The sequence below is a fragment of the Tauraco erythrolophus genome, chromosome Z, assembly GCF_009769465.1.
Source record: "Tauraco erythrolophus isolate bTauEry1 chromosome Z, bTauEry1.pri, whole genome shotgun sequence".
In the NCBI taxonomy this organism is placed as follows: domain Eukaryota; kingdom Metazoa; phylum Chordata; class Aves; order Musophagiformes; family Musophagidae; genus Tauraco; species Tauraco erythrolophus.
Genome location: NC_141496.1, coordinates 39,834,083 through 39,849,622, shown reverse-complemented (window position 1 = coordinate 39,849,622; position 15,540 = coordinate 39,834,083). Strand labels below are relative to the sequence as shown.

Sequence of the window (15,540 nt, the reverse complement as noted above, 5' to 3'; positions counted from 1 at the left end):
AGCGTTCAGCAATATTCAGACAACCTTAATTTTGCCTTCTTTATCCATCTATGATATGGGAAAGACAGTTATATTCTCACAAAATTCAGAATGTGATATTCAAATCAAACCAAGGTGGCATCATTGACCCCGTCTCTACACTGCAGTCAACCATGAAGCAATCTGTGGCAATTGCACTCCCACCCTCTCGCTGGTAGGCAGCTGAAGTCTGTAACTTTCACATCAAACAAAGCTTAATAAAGAGCTGTCGTACTGTGAGAATCATGTGAAGGTGCAGGCAGATGTGCGATAAAAGGAGATGAACGGAAATACTAGAGAGTAAAGAACTGGGACAACATAAATAACACATTAAACTACGTTAGCACTTGCCTCCTTCAAATGAATCTTATCGCAGCTTCCCAGTTAGTGGGGCTGAGCCAGTGCAATCCCAGCTTTTTGAGATAGCAACCCCAGTTCAGGAATACGGAGAGTCAGAGACAGATCGGGTACCTGCTGTCCAAATACTTTAATCCCTTCATTCTTTACAGTGTGGTCTCCAGATTTTCTCTCACTTGCTGATGTAATCTAGCCCCTATTAAGGATGCAAGATGATCAAACTTCAGTGTTTCATTATCTCACTGTGTACACAATGGGAAAGTGGAGAAAGACAGCATTTTACTGCTGTTTTTTTTTTTTTTAAAGGGAATCCAGCTATGTCTCTGCTACTTATCAGAAATATTAGGACTTCTGATATTTTTCTTCTTGAGGCAAAAGAAATTTCGGTGTAGTTTTACTATATTGCTTCCTATAAGAAATGAATAAGTACTCATACACCTTTAGAATAACAACGGGTATTTTAGGGTACCCATTGAGAGAGGAGAAGCTGCCTATAAACCTATCTGGTTTCTTACATAATCTTTCTGACATATACCAGGAAAACTCAGGAATATTTGCAATTGCAATGGGGAGAATGGATTTACCCCAGGAATTTAGACAGGTATAAATTAGAAGAGATTTAGGCCTTTCTACAGTCTTAGGAAACGTTCTTTTCCCCCATTTCAGGTTTCCCAGAAGAAAAAAAAAAAAAAAGACACATTATATTTGTAAGAGGACAGCTCCAGAGACTACTATCAGTCCCTAAATACATTTAAAAATGTATTTAACAGAGAATAGCAACCAGTTAGACATAAAGGTTTCTGGAAGTCTCTTATGCAGATTTCACTCTCTATATCGAATTTAAAAATATTAATAAACAGGCAAGTAAATAAATTTTTTATCTATTTTTGCTTTTTGTATATACTGACTAGGAGTATATTCACATTTCACTGTTTGGGAAAAGGAAGATACAATGAAACACCAAATAAATTTTCTTTGATCCAGTTATGCATATACCTAATATTTTTTCAGCTTCATTCCCATTTTTCTTCTTTCAGATAATGATCTTGAGATTTTTTTCGATAAGAATTTATATGGATTTTTTTTTTGCTGTTTACTCAGGAAGAGTAATTTCTAACAAAATCATGACTTTAACAACTAGATGTTATATTCCCACACTGGCTTCTTTCCATGTCCCAGACTCCATCTCTAATGTACAACAAGTCAACGACTGCACTTCAAGAAGAAAAGCATCGACAAAAAACCCACCCAAAAGAAAACTGCCCAAGAGTTTAATACTATGATTGAAACTCAAACTTGAAAAAAAGAAAAGTCCAACTGAACAAAGGGAAGATTTGGTCAGATAATCATTAAAATGAAACAAAAACAATTTAATTTTTAAATACTCATTTAATATACATACTGTTTAACCTCTATTCTTTGAGTTTTGAGACATAAAAAGCCTGCCTTTTTTTTATATACCTGCCTTTTTGCTATATACCAGCCTGCTCTATACCTTTATCTGAGTATCTGTATATATAAGTGTTATGGTTTGAAGTGGGGGGGGAGGTCCGGGTGGCAGAAGCTGCCCATCACACCGGACTCCCGTCCCCCTCGGGGCTTGAGCCAATCGGCGCCTCTGCGAATTGCCCTATTTACGTCGGACAAAGGAACCGGAAAGGTGTGCCTTTGCCCAGGAGCAAGGAGACGGGAGGGGGGCACGGCCCCCGCTCCCGGCTCCCGGCCGGGCCGGCGGCCTGGCCTGGGCCGGGCCCGGCCCGCTCCGTCGAGGATGGCGGCGGCGGAGCCGCTTGGGGAACTCGGGGAGAGCCCCGCTGCCGGGGCGCCCACCGGGCCGAGTTCACCCAGACAGGACTGAAATCTAAGAGAAACGGCCACACAGCTAAGAGGTCAGTGAAGATGGAACGGAACAACGTGTGCCGCGGCTGAGTCCCCCTTGTGAGCGGCCCCTTCTAACAAACAGTCCTCGGTGAAGCAAGCAGAAAACCCACTCGCAACCAGTGGATGACCCACGTTGGAAAGAGATGCCTAAGCCTGAGACTATTGTGAATCATGGGCACAGGTAGAGACACTTTTACGCATTTTACGCATTTTACGCATTTTACGCATTTAGAGTCTGTACGGAGACGCATTTAAGGTCGACATGACGACCCACGCCGGAGCACATTTAAAGCTTGTTGATGACCCACGCCAGAGCGAGTGGCTGCAGCTCCTTAAAAGCCCAGGGCTGGTAAAGCCCGCACTTGGGGCAAATCCGATGGGGTAAGGATTTGCCCCCCAGCGGGCAGGATTCACGCCTTCGCCGTGAGTAGGGGATCCGCTGGAGCAAGGGACAATGGTGTAAGGACTCCTTTTCCTTTAAGAGAAGCGGCAGTAACAACTTGGAATGAACTGACCTGCACTCCCCCATTCCCTGCCCCCTGCGCCGCTGGGGGGAGGAGGTAGAGCTGGGAAGAAGAGGCAAAGGTGGGGGGGAGTGGTGTTGGTTTTAAGACCTGGCCTTGTTTTCTCGTTATTCTCTTAAGTAACCGTTTTTGTGTGCTTTTCTCTTTCTAGGTAGCTGTTAATAAATAGTTTTGCATTAAGAAAAAGCCTCTTTTGCCCGGGACCGTGGTTGGTGGGTGCTCTTCTGTTCCTGTCTCGATCCTCAGCTCTTTTATTACATTTTTCTCTCCTCTCCATTTTACTGGACTGGGAGAGCTGCGTGGGTTTGGTTGCCGGACTCAGCCTAACCCACGACAATAAGCTATGCAATGTTATTTACTTCTCTGTTTTAGCAGACAGAATCTTTCCTTTTAGAGGCTTACTTGATCAATATCCATACTCTGAGTCACAAACTGAGCTTTGGCTTTAGTCAGTGTTGAGTTTGATATAACACAGGAAATAAAAAAAGGATACTTTGTTTTGCAATTAGGTCTACATATTCTGTCAATGTTTGCAGGAAAATCTCAATGAAAAGGTAAAAAAACAGCTTTCAAATCCCTGCAGTTTTCTTACATACAAAATCCCCATAATGCTAATGTCATGACTGTGGTAGCTCCTTTCATTGCATATGGATACACCAGGAATTGATTGGCCTTTTGTGACTGGGTTTTTTTATGTGTTTTAAATTTTTCAAGTCACAGCTTAGCAAAACTCAAAATATTACAACTATGCAATGACTATAATGAAGCAGGTGCTGACATCTTTCTTACTTAATGTACTTCAGTAGGAAGCAAAGTTCCCAATGTGAAATGTGAACTAGCTCTTTTAGAACTAAAAGCGTTTTCAAAGGTATTTTTCTCCAGCAGTTTTGAAGAAAACCAGCTTAAGAAGCTCTGCTTTGTGGATGCAGATCTAGGACAGAATGCTATATATTCCAATTACCTGGTGACTGTGTTTTAAAACAAAGAGGTGACAGTCACTGGGATAAGAACAAGAGTTTTAACATATCTTTTTAAAAAAGGTAATAGCTTATTCAGTTATAAAAGACCCCTTATCATTACCTAGATTAAATGAAAAAAATCAAGGATGATAGTTCAATGGTATCTTAAGGGATTTAAGTATTAACGCATGATAAAGACCTTTTAAGAAGAAGATAGTTGCACAGAAAGTTGAGGAAACTACTTACCCACAAACAAAAAATCAAAACAATAAGAGAGATACTGATCAGTTCTACCAGTCCCACTTAAATTTAAGGTTATTTTGAGAGTAACGGCTTCACACTTGACAGTCAGCCCCTATCCATGGATCTGTGCTCTGCCCCGACTCAGAGAGGGTTCCCGGGTCCAGCAGCCTCCATGAGACCTAATTCACCCCACATATATCCAAGATTTGGCTGTGATGTTCACAAGCAGATCTGAGGATGACCATTGCCTGACCTCCTCATGGCATGAAGTATTTTATGAAACTTGGATAAGGTGCCGTTTAACACCTACAGCTAACGGAAACTGATCCAAACAGGTTTTGCATCTCAATGAGGAAATTTTCTGGGGCTAGAATAAATGATGAACAATGAATCACTCAGGTAAAACTGCATGTAGAGGAAAGCCAGTAGTCTGACATCAATTCATTTAAATCTGATGCTACAAGTAGATCACATCTGCATAATATACAGTGGATGATGCAAAGTCATTGTGTTGATACTGTGAAAAGTTTATCTAGAGCACAAGCATGGCAGTCAACTCAAGCTAATGGACAGTGTTGAGGGACAAGATACAATACCTCAGTCAATGCTGCATATGCTGTTGAAGGCTGAATTCACGTACTGCCTGTCACTCAGTGCCTATACTATGTTATACGGCCAAAATTAAGTAAAAAGAAAATCACTGGAGGCATACTCCCTCAAGTGCAGTGTATGCTCAAGAGCTGGGGAGTAAAATTGACTCTATCAGTTTAAAAAGTTTCCATCAGTCCTTGAAATTTCTTTTAACCTTGCTCCATTCAACCACCACAATCATCCTGACTCCATGATTAGACCACTTTTATCGTCACAGCAGGTTATGGAGTCGTGGCCTCTTTTAACAGGAGGGGAAAAAGTAACCAGTATGCCATGTTTCCTGTTCTCAGCACTGATTCTGTGGGAGTAATTATCTATTAAACAATTTTCACTAGTGTACTAATGTTTTTGGCTGCAATGACTCAGACGAATCTGTGTTAGGATGCTAAATCATTCAGTTGTTTACACTGATGAAGACGTAGCCAACCAAGATTTTACTGGAACTTGTAGAAATCTGTATCAGAAACGAAATAAAACAAATGAAAAAGAGTATTTTCCCAAGAGAAAGTGGCAATATGAACAAGGTAATTTTACAAGTTCCTGTAGATTGTACAATGCATCATTCTCAGAGGCAATTCAGAACCAATTCTGCAAATCTGCATGGACTGTGTGCAGCTTTACTTTTAGGTGTGAGTACATATAGGACCATAAGATTGGAAGGAATTGCTTCATGCTTGTTTTCCATAAGCAGTCCAAAGGGCTCCACAAAGCAAAGACCAAAAATAACTCCCCAGTATACTTAAGAATCCTTAGAATTGCAGAAAAAAGACTAAATTCACAGTCACAAAATGTCAATGTAACAGAAATGCAAAGAGATTAGGGACAGCACCAGTGAAAGAAGTTCATATTCCTCTTCAATTTGTGATCAAATATTAGTATATTCAGTGTGCAGAAGCTATGTACTTGACAAAAAAAGATAAAAAAAAATCAGTTGCATCTGTGTCATCTACATTATTAGATGTAGGAGAGGAGAAGAGGGATGAGAAGATGGAGTGACTTAAGACTCCATATGTGATGCTCCTGGCCAGAATACATAATCATATTTCCCTTGTTTGTTATTGCACTATTAGCAATAACCACTAACATTTTATACAGAACAGGTTTGTCTGAAGTATACCTTCAGAGCAAGAATGCTCAGATTAAAGCCTTCACGAAACGTTGGGTCTTTGATACCGTAAATGTAGTTTTACATAAGCCTTCATTCATAAACAGAAACGGAGTTTATGGAGAACTATGGTGTTTCAGTCATGAGATACAATAGCATTGCTATAAATAATTCTCCATCTTTTCTAGCACACAGTATATATATTTTTACTAATACTCACTATTACTTATATAAAAATAGGGTTGAATAAGGGATCAAGGTTATACTGCCATTCAAAGATTTATTAGAGAAACCCTTCCCTGCTGATTTCATCAGCTTTTGAAAGATTGAAATCTAATTTTTTTTGGTCTTTCTTTTTTTAAAGTCGTAACTCTGATAAAGCTGGATAGAAAGCACCCACAGAAACACTTTCTGATGAAAAACAGGGACACCTGCCAATGGAAATGTTTGCAATAAACTCAGGAAAGGAGTAATCTGACATGATTCCCTCAACACTGGGAAATTTAGGGAGCCTGAAAGCTCCCTCCCATGTTTCTTTTTCTGTCTTCAAGCACTAGAGGCCTTGAACACGACTGAACATTGCTGTTTCACCCTGATGTCACGTCAAGAGCAAGAAGCTGCAGAGCAGGACTGGGCCTCTAATGAGGTGCGGGAAGGTTAGAGCAGGTCAGTTACTATTATCTTCCCTGTTGCAAAGCATCGCTGGCACCTGGATTGTGAGGCGCTCATGTATCTTACCTATCTGTGGCTTTTTGTCACTCTGCTAATCAGCACCGTCAGCAGAGCTTCTCCAGATTTAGTTGAGGACATTAACGCAGTCAGCACAGTAGCAATGATATGTGTTTTAACTAGCATCCATATTAGTTAACGCAGTGATTTATCCACGGTAGCACTCCAGCTGTTGCTGCCATTCTGGAAGGGGGTTTATTTCACAGAGGAAAGCCAACATGTTTTATATTGTAATTGTGATAGTCTAGAAGAACGAACACAGTCATTTGCTACAGGTCACTTTACAAAAAATAATTCTTAACATGATTGTGGGATTGTACCTTGCAGACAAACCAACTGAATTCTCAGTTCTGATCCCATATCATTTTTTGTTTCACTTACATAGATGCAGATCCAGCAAAGTTTCTTCACAACTTTGCTATTAAATTTTCTGCGAAATCATCCTCCCAGTACTGCTGTTTCCAGAGTGCCTTGCCAGTCTGTCATACCTTATGGTAACAACAAACATCTCTCAGGTCTTCCCTGTACTCAGTTACAGCTCAGCCCCAGCCAGCCATCTAAAAGCAACTCACTACCTTTGCTATCTTCAACTAGACCACCTATGTGCTTCAAATTAGGCATGTTGAATCAGAGACGTAAATCAGCCGATTAATTTAATTTGCCTTTCTGTGAAAAGATCAGAATATAGGTTAAACTCTACTTGTCTAGAAAACACAAATACAGGGATTGTTTGGCCCATGTAATGTTATTACAGAGGAGCATATGTTACAAATATTACCAAAAAGCACTCACTTCATTTGGCTTTTGTTCAGAACTTTCACCTTATGCCTCAGAGAGTTTACGTAATTAGACAGACTAAAAACTTGGTCTGTTTCTTCTCCTTATTAAGTCACTATTTCAGTCCCAATAGTAGTTGTTATGAATGCCATTAAGTGGATGATATGAATTATTCAAATACTGGCATGTTTAGACTGCCATCACCAGAAGAGGCCCATAATCAATCTCACGCTGTTCAGAGGTTTGTAGCCCTGTAAAATTTCATCCCATTTACAAAGTATCGATTAAATGGGTATTAACTACCTGCAATTTAAAGTTAGCTAAGAAACACTAAGGTCATTTATTGCTATTATTAATTCCTTCGTATACTTCAAACTTGTGAGTACTCTTCCTGTCTTTGGCATGCTAATGTCTCCCAGAAAAAACTTTCCCAAAATGTCTAGAATACTTCTTAAAGTCAAACAATGTGTAAAGAAACATGCCAGAGAAAATATCTATATGCATTTCCACTTGCAAAATAGCTTTTATCAATAGCTTGTAGTGGTTAGAAGATAGGATATTAGACTCAGGTCACAGAAACAAACATGCACTTTTCTTTAAATCTTACATGAAACCCTTCTTCTTTAGAGAAAAGAAGTAAATTCAAAATGTACAATAGTATAACCACTACAAAAATATACTCAAGGATAATTCTTAATGTGCTTATTGCAAATACCATACTTTCTATTGCATCCTTTCCGTTTGTTTTTAAGGCACTTTGATAAGATGCATTCTGGTAAAAACTCTTCATAAAAAATATCACCTGCCCTCAAGCCTAACAAAGACAACCTGGAAGAATTCTATGTGTCTTCTCAAACCAAGAAAAGTTAAGTAAGAAGGAAATGTGCCAGAAAATGACAAGTTTGTTGCCCAGATTAAGAAATTATCTTCATTAGTTTTAAATATTAAAGCTGAACCTGGAATTAAACCCATCCATTCAAAGATGGGAGCAAAAGCAAAAAACTGAAATAGCTGGGAACATACAGGAGATCAGACTACCCTGGCACTGTGAGATCCCTACTGGGGCTTTGTGGTCATTGCACATTCTCAGCTTGTTTTAACACAGTGGGAAAACAAAGCTACTTAGTTCCTCCACCAGAATAAATCCAGTAAGTGATATCAGTGCTATCCAATGGTGCACAAACCACCTGTGCAGTGAGTGCTTCTTAATCAGAGATCAGTACCTTGTCTCTCTTTTTATGCAGCTTATCTACAGAAATTGTACTGATTACTACTGTAAAGGAAGGGGAAGAAGAACTACCAGAACAGCTGTTCCACAAGACATGATCATCATGGACTGTGCAATGGGCCTTTCCTATGTAACCCTGGCTACATCAGCCTTAGGAGATGCTGCAAATCTCACTATTCAAATGACATCTGGATTTTTTGCAAGGAGTCCATGAGGAACAAGTGAGACAGTAGACCTGTGCTTGCAGATTCCTGGTGAGTGACTACTGCTAAGGAGTTAGGGAAGCTACTCTTCCTCAACCAATAACAAAATGCTGTTTTCAGTTGCTAAATAACTCACAATGCAGTATTTCAATTTTCGTAACATTGATCATAAAATACACGTATTTACCCCCTTTCTTCCTTGGTCAAGGTAATCCTAATCATCGTACACCTATTTAAAACTTTCTTTTGCAACGAGCCTGGCAGCCACAGCTTGCTTCATGCTGCTGATCATGCTGACCACACCATCCTTGTGCTCTTCCCTTGTCTAATCAGTGCAGTCTTTTTAGTTGCCAGTGTATAGAGGACCCAAAGCACACTGCAGTTCCAGCTCTAACTAGGACTTCTGACTCATCTGGTAATGCTGTTCATAATTAGGGCAACTGTTAAGACTGATCACATTGTGACGAAATTTGTGGGAGAAAGACAAATGGGAAAATAGGAGGATGTGAAAGCAATCCTTCCCACATATTGTCATCTTCAAGAATAATCTGTTAGTTGCTATGAAACTCATGTAGGAAGAGAGGCCAAGGTTTTAGACGGACACAAGTGGAATACAGAGGTAGATCTGTAAGCACACAAGGGACAGATGGCTTTATGAGTGCTGAAACGACTATGCTACTCAAATGATTTGTCTACCCACAGATGCTATTACAGAGAACGAAAAGTTGGCTGAAATGATTAATCCTTGCTGAACCATAGGAAATTGGCTGAATATTAGTTGAATCACAACACACACACTCATAATATATTTTTCATTATCTCTTGAAATTAAGAATCAATAGACAAAAAAGTTGATCTGTAAACACAAAAAGTTACCCTTCAGCGAGACTTTCCAATCATTTTAATTATCCCTGCATTTTTCCTCAAAATACTTTTTCCTTTTACAAAAACTAGTAGGAAATAGATCAGATTAAAAATGTTAAATGCTGCTTGGTTTTGTGACAGGCAAAGAAAAAACCCTCAAAATCTAGAAAGTCTCATTGAAAGACTTAAGACTTGAACGATGTCTCTTTTATCTTACCCACTTGTGCAATAAGAAGGTTCTAAGAGTGCAAGAGTAAAATGCAATTGTATTTTTCACTCCACAGAATCGATGTTCCACTGAAATTAGAAGGTCTTTGAGACGACAAGCACACATCATCATTTCCAGGGGAGGTCAAGGAGAATGAGTTTACTTTAGCCCTTGTTTTCTGCTGTAGTATAACGGTGCTGGTGACTTCCAATACTTCCAAGAGCCTATATAAAACAGTAATTTTTCTCCACCAGGTGTAAAATTGCAGAGAAATATGGAGGTGCAGCCAGAGACCACATTCTTGCCGCTCCACAGCCGAGCTGTACCGAGGCTTTGCCTTTATTTTCACCTTGCAGATCGCTCTGCACTTCTGTGACCTACCTACACACACACGAATGCAGCAAATATGTGCCATTCTGAGGCCATTGACACAGAGGTAAGTGTATACACTTACATGCCTCTACACCACACGCACAAAAAATCTTAATATATTGGCATGTATTTTTACTTTTTCTTGAACTTTGTTTCCTGAACCTTAGCAGTAATCAAGTAACTTGAAACAGCTTTTTTCTAGAAGTCGAGCCTAGCAGAAGAGTAATTATAAGTGAGGATGGTTTGCCTGGCTGGTTTTGAAAGTAAGTGTTTACAGCATAAAATATGACTTGTTTCACTATCACACATCAGCATAGTATCATCTGACAGATTTAAATGCTGTCCTACAGGAGGACTATGATGCCCATGCATCACTCCATTACAGTTGGTGAGCCACCACATTGGTTCTGGGGCATCTCCACATGCAATTGGTTACCAGCGTGAGGAACCAGATGGACACACATTTGCTTATTCCAGCGTGTCACCACTTGCTGGTTTGATTACTTTTAATAGCGGGATGGTAAACACGAAAAAATGGTAAGTCAAAATAGACGGTGTGGCAGATGCATGAAACAATACATTTAAAAGCACTGTCACTTCAGTCGTTCAGCCATATTACATGGAGTAATTAAGGAAAGCTGGCATGCAGGCTGACAGAGCATGTTATGGATAGTGTTTGTAACAGCATCAAGTTTCAGTTGCCATGGGGATGCTAACTCTGATCTGACTGCTTTTGTGTATCTGAAACCTCAATCAAGAGTTTTTTGAGTATGTCTGTGTGTGGGTGTTTGTGTGTACAAAGAATGAAACCAGGAGATATAAGATGATATCAAATAGACACCAAGATACGGGATGCAAGGGAGTATCGGGATGATTACAGTAAGAGATAGGCTCCTGGTTCTTTTGTTCCCTTGTCTGTTTTGAGTACATAAATTAAATTTTTAGCCTGTAAGCTAAATGCATAGACATCGAGGGAGATTTGCAGCTAGCAGACGGTGTTGAGTTCATTGAAGTCACTGAACTTATGACAGACTTTGACCAGCTGAAGATCTCTTCTAATTCCTGCAGTTCAAAGATCCTACATGGGATAGTTTTGAAAGAATTCAACTGCACTTTCATTATTAGTTTCTGTTCTCCACTGACAAGGGCTTTCAGGTACTTACTGCCACTCGTTGATATCCCCCAAGGAAATCCTCCTAGGATATGAAGTCAAATTTTGGAGTATTAACAAAAAATGCAGAGCTTTGTTTTTTCAGCATTTAACTTAGCAGATTAAGTCTTCCTATATGGTTCCAGTCACCTTACATGATGAGTCTCAGATTGTATTTCATAAGGTTCACTTGGCCACATTATACTAAGCTGAGAGCTATATTAAGTAATATTAAATATTTAATCTATGATGACAGGTATTTTTGGAAGCCGATACAACAGTACTCATGAATGAGGAAATGAACTTTGACAAAATGGATGGTTTGACAGATGGTCGTTTGCTTAGAGCTCCTACTAACAGATGTTAGAATGAATGTTCTGCAAGACCTCTGTGTATTTTGGGTTTTATCATTTTATTAGCAAATAGCTATCACCTGGTGTATACTTGCTCTTTGGAAGTTCTTGATGTGGAAGCTGCTAATTTTTTCCTTTGCCTTTTTTGGAGAAAAAAAAAACAACAGTGTATTGATTCCTGCTTGGGGATAAAAGTGATAGAACTTAGAAAGTCTTTACATTTTTGTGTGTTTCACAGTAGTTATGACTAGGTTTGTGAGATTCACAGACACACAACTAACTATGCCAGTATTAGGGACTGCAAGCCCCAAAAATGTGAGGCTGAGCGCCAGAGGTGGGATTGAAACCACAGGAGGTGTGGGAGACACTTGTGTAAAAACAAAATTAAGCCACAAATAAAATCATACATTCTACCAAACAGAAACATTATTCCAATGTATTTAGACTTAAAAATAAATAAATAAATAAATAAAAGCATTCTCAGTAATTGCTAAATAAAGTACCCACATGGCTTCTGGAGTAGAAACTATAATTTAGATTCTCTCAAACTAGTATCCTAATCTCTGTACTGCACAATTCTTGACTCACTCTGCTGATTTTAAGCTATCTTAATGTAAATATCATACCCAAGAACACATGAAGACACTATTTTGTCCCTGCATGTATATTTAGTGAATGTTGTGTACAGGCAATGCTTAAAAAAGACCCTTGTGCTCTGCTTTCTTTGGAGGAATGCTGGCTCTATGCATACCCTCTATGGCATTGGACATTTCCATGCATTTCATGGGATGCCCAATGTATTAGTACCTAATTAATCACTCTGATTTCTGTTGTGGCAAAAAGCTTTATAAGAACTGCATTTTTGTGGCTCTAACTGTACTTAGTTGACCTTAAAATTCTAAATTAGGCAGAGACTTGGGAAAAATTTTACCCTGAATTTGCTGGGGTAGATCCATTTCCATCACAGGTCACCTTTTTTATTAAGAGTATCTACAGGAAGACAATTTACTCAGAGTTTCAAGAAATATAGTGAAGACATTTTCTTAAAACTGTACAAAGTTATTAAAAATGAAAAAAGTTTTATTTAAAACGGATGCACCGAGAAGGTAAAGTAAATAAACTCAATGTATCTTATTTTGGACTAGAAGTTAATATATTCAAATTACCAATTAGAAGTCAGACACCTTTTCCATCAAACTGTTGTAACTCAAAATATGGAGGTTCATCTGAAAATTAGCATATAGTTTCACAAAAGCCATTTAGGGAAGAAAATAGAGAAATGTTAGAATTAGAATGCTCTATTCATATATTCTAAATAAGACTTTTAGCTTTTCCATTTTGAAATCACATTTGACATTCAAAAATTGACCCAAAAAGAATAAAATATGAAAAGGGAAAACCCTAAGCTAAATATTTTAGATATTTTTGAATTCAATAAAAGCTAGGGGAAAAGCTAACTACTCAACCTGAACCAACTTTATTTCTCATTTTTTGATTCTGCGACCAAACTGAGCAGTCCGGTTGTTTTGTAAATGTATCCTCCTCCTTCTCACAATAATAAAATTCAATATTTGAATTTTTTTTTTGAAAACCAATTGTTAACCATACTAGTATCTCTGGAGAAACGATTCCTGCTATTTTAATGGGAGATAACAAAATAGCTTTTTTATTTTTATATTTAATAACTTACATTTATATACAACAGTCTCCAGCAAAAATTCAGGTGTTCAATCACAGCTCCCACACAGTGGTATGATATGCAGTAATTAGCTCATTTTCTTAATATTCTCCAGATGTAAGATATGCTCAAATCTGCTCTGGGTGGCTGTGGATTAATACTGGCCTTGTAAAAACAACTTCCACGTCCAAAAGACCACAAAGCACTTGCAAAAGAGGTGGTAGTCTCATGTACACCATTAAAATTATTGCATCATCAGGCAGGGATCCTCTTCACAATCACACTCAGGAGACGAGCAGAAATTAAAGGATCTCCTGTTCTCAGATGTGATAGCTCAGTCACAGTGCAACAGCAGCAACTGTGCTGGAACCAGCAGGCACTCATCTTTTCCTCTCCCTGCTTATTCGACTGGACACAGCCAGGACCAGGAAATCAAATTTACCCCATCCTTTCCTTAACCAAAACTTTCTCTGACCCCTCATGACTTGAAAGATCATCTTGTCAACTGTATCAATCTTTGCTGTGTAACGCTTCCTACCAGGCTTCACTGCATACCCAGATTTTTGCTGTCTAGCCTTAGATTTGGCACCTTTTACCCTATACCTCTTCTACACCTTTACCTGTCTTCTTACTTTATTCTAAGACTATCGTGTATTTCTGAGGTTGATATTCTTAGGACTCCCTGGTACATTGACCACCCAACCCAGCCCAGCCTGCCCTGCAATGCCGTGGTAGGAGCCACTGAAGCTCCGCTGTAAGCTCCTTCTCCACTCCAAGGCTGCCTGACGTAGGTGGTATGTCTTACTGTTCTTAGGCAAATGAACATTTAAGAAGGTTCATCTGTTGACCAAGAACCTATTGCACTGGTATTACTTGCAGAACAAAAAGACCAGAGCTACTCCGACAGACTAAAGAAGCAAGACTATTATCTTATGGGACACTATTCATCCATGTCGCTCTCTCATCTCTGAGCATGGTTCCTCAACATGCATCCTTCTTTCAAAGTTACTTACACATCTTAAATGCATGACTTACGATTTCGGTACTGTAGGCCAGTCCTTACATTCCTAGTAATACCAAATTATTCTATCTTGTTTGACAGTGTTCTTCACAACATCTCACTTTATGCATTTTTTGGCATATCCACCATGGTTGAAATCTTTGTGTATTACAGGGGTAATAACTGCAGTGATATAAAAAAAGGATAATATTTTATAGAAGCAAAAGAGAAACTAGCCATGAATAGGGAAAAAACGAGTTAACCAGTATTAGATTTGGGTGGTGAAACTGGGAGAGAAGAAGAAATCTAAGGGTATAGGTGTAGATCCCTAGGTTAGAAATCACTAGAGAGGAGTAACATTCATGAAGTCCTGCTAGCAGGTTTGTGTTAGAGATTAGCAGTTATTATGACTTTGGATATGGTAGAGAGCGAATAGGAATGACAATCCTGCCAGTGGCCATCTGTATTCCGATCCATATTGCCTTGACAAAATATATATGAATAGAAAAATACGGACATGTGGAAGGAAGGAGTAGAGATGAAGTGAAACCAGAATAAAAAGAAACAGCATATTTTAAAGCCATAAATGCAAAAGGACAAAAAGGGAAAAGAGAAACAAGTAGTCTCTTAAAAAAGAGGTTTGACAAAAAAGACTTGTTACCAGCACAGACAAAGTGACCATTTTGATGACATCTCAGGAACAATTAATGAAAAATAAAAGTGCGGGATTTTTTCTCATTGTATTTGGAAACATTAAAAGTTAGTGTCATTAATAAAGTGGTAAACAGTATACACAAGTGCTATTTTATCACAGCCAACCTATGAGGAGAAACAGAGGTCAGCAGAACTTTAAAAGGCAGATATGACTTAGTCTGACTTTAATTTGCTTTCAAAAACATGGTCACTGACCCTTTAAATCACAAGCCAATTACAAGCCTTGTAGTGCCATTACTAATTACATGCTGAGAGTGTAAATTTAAAATGGCAATTTCAATTTTCAGTTCATTGGGAGAATGCAGGAAAATGAAATTGCATACTAATTAGTTCATGTGTGTCAGACACCTGAAAGATTAGAGGAAAAAACTCTGCACTCATTACAAGTGAGTTATAAGCAAAGCACTCAAACCTTTCATTTGCCAAGCTGCATATAAATAAAGAAATTAAATGACAAAGAAAATTGATAATGATGGAACAAGGCAGAAATAGCTACAGGCCTGTAGATAATTATACTTTGGGAGAC

At 38.7% G+C, this 15,540-nt stretch overlaps 1 protein-coding gene across 1 annotated transcript in view; it reads right to left on the bottom strand.

Annotated features, from left to right (window-relative positions):
• The window catches only part of EDIL3 (EGF like and discoidin domains 3), a 273,150-nt gene that overhangs the window by 61,546 nt on the left and 196,064 nt on the right, over nt 1-15,540 (bottom strand). The gene's annotated exons all lie outside the window — the stretch shown is intronic.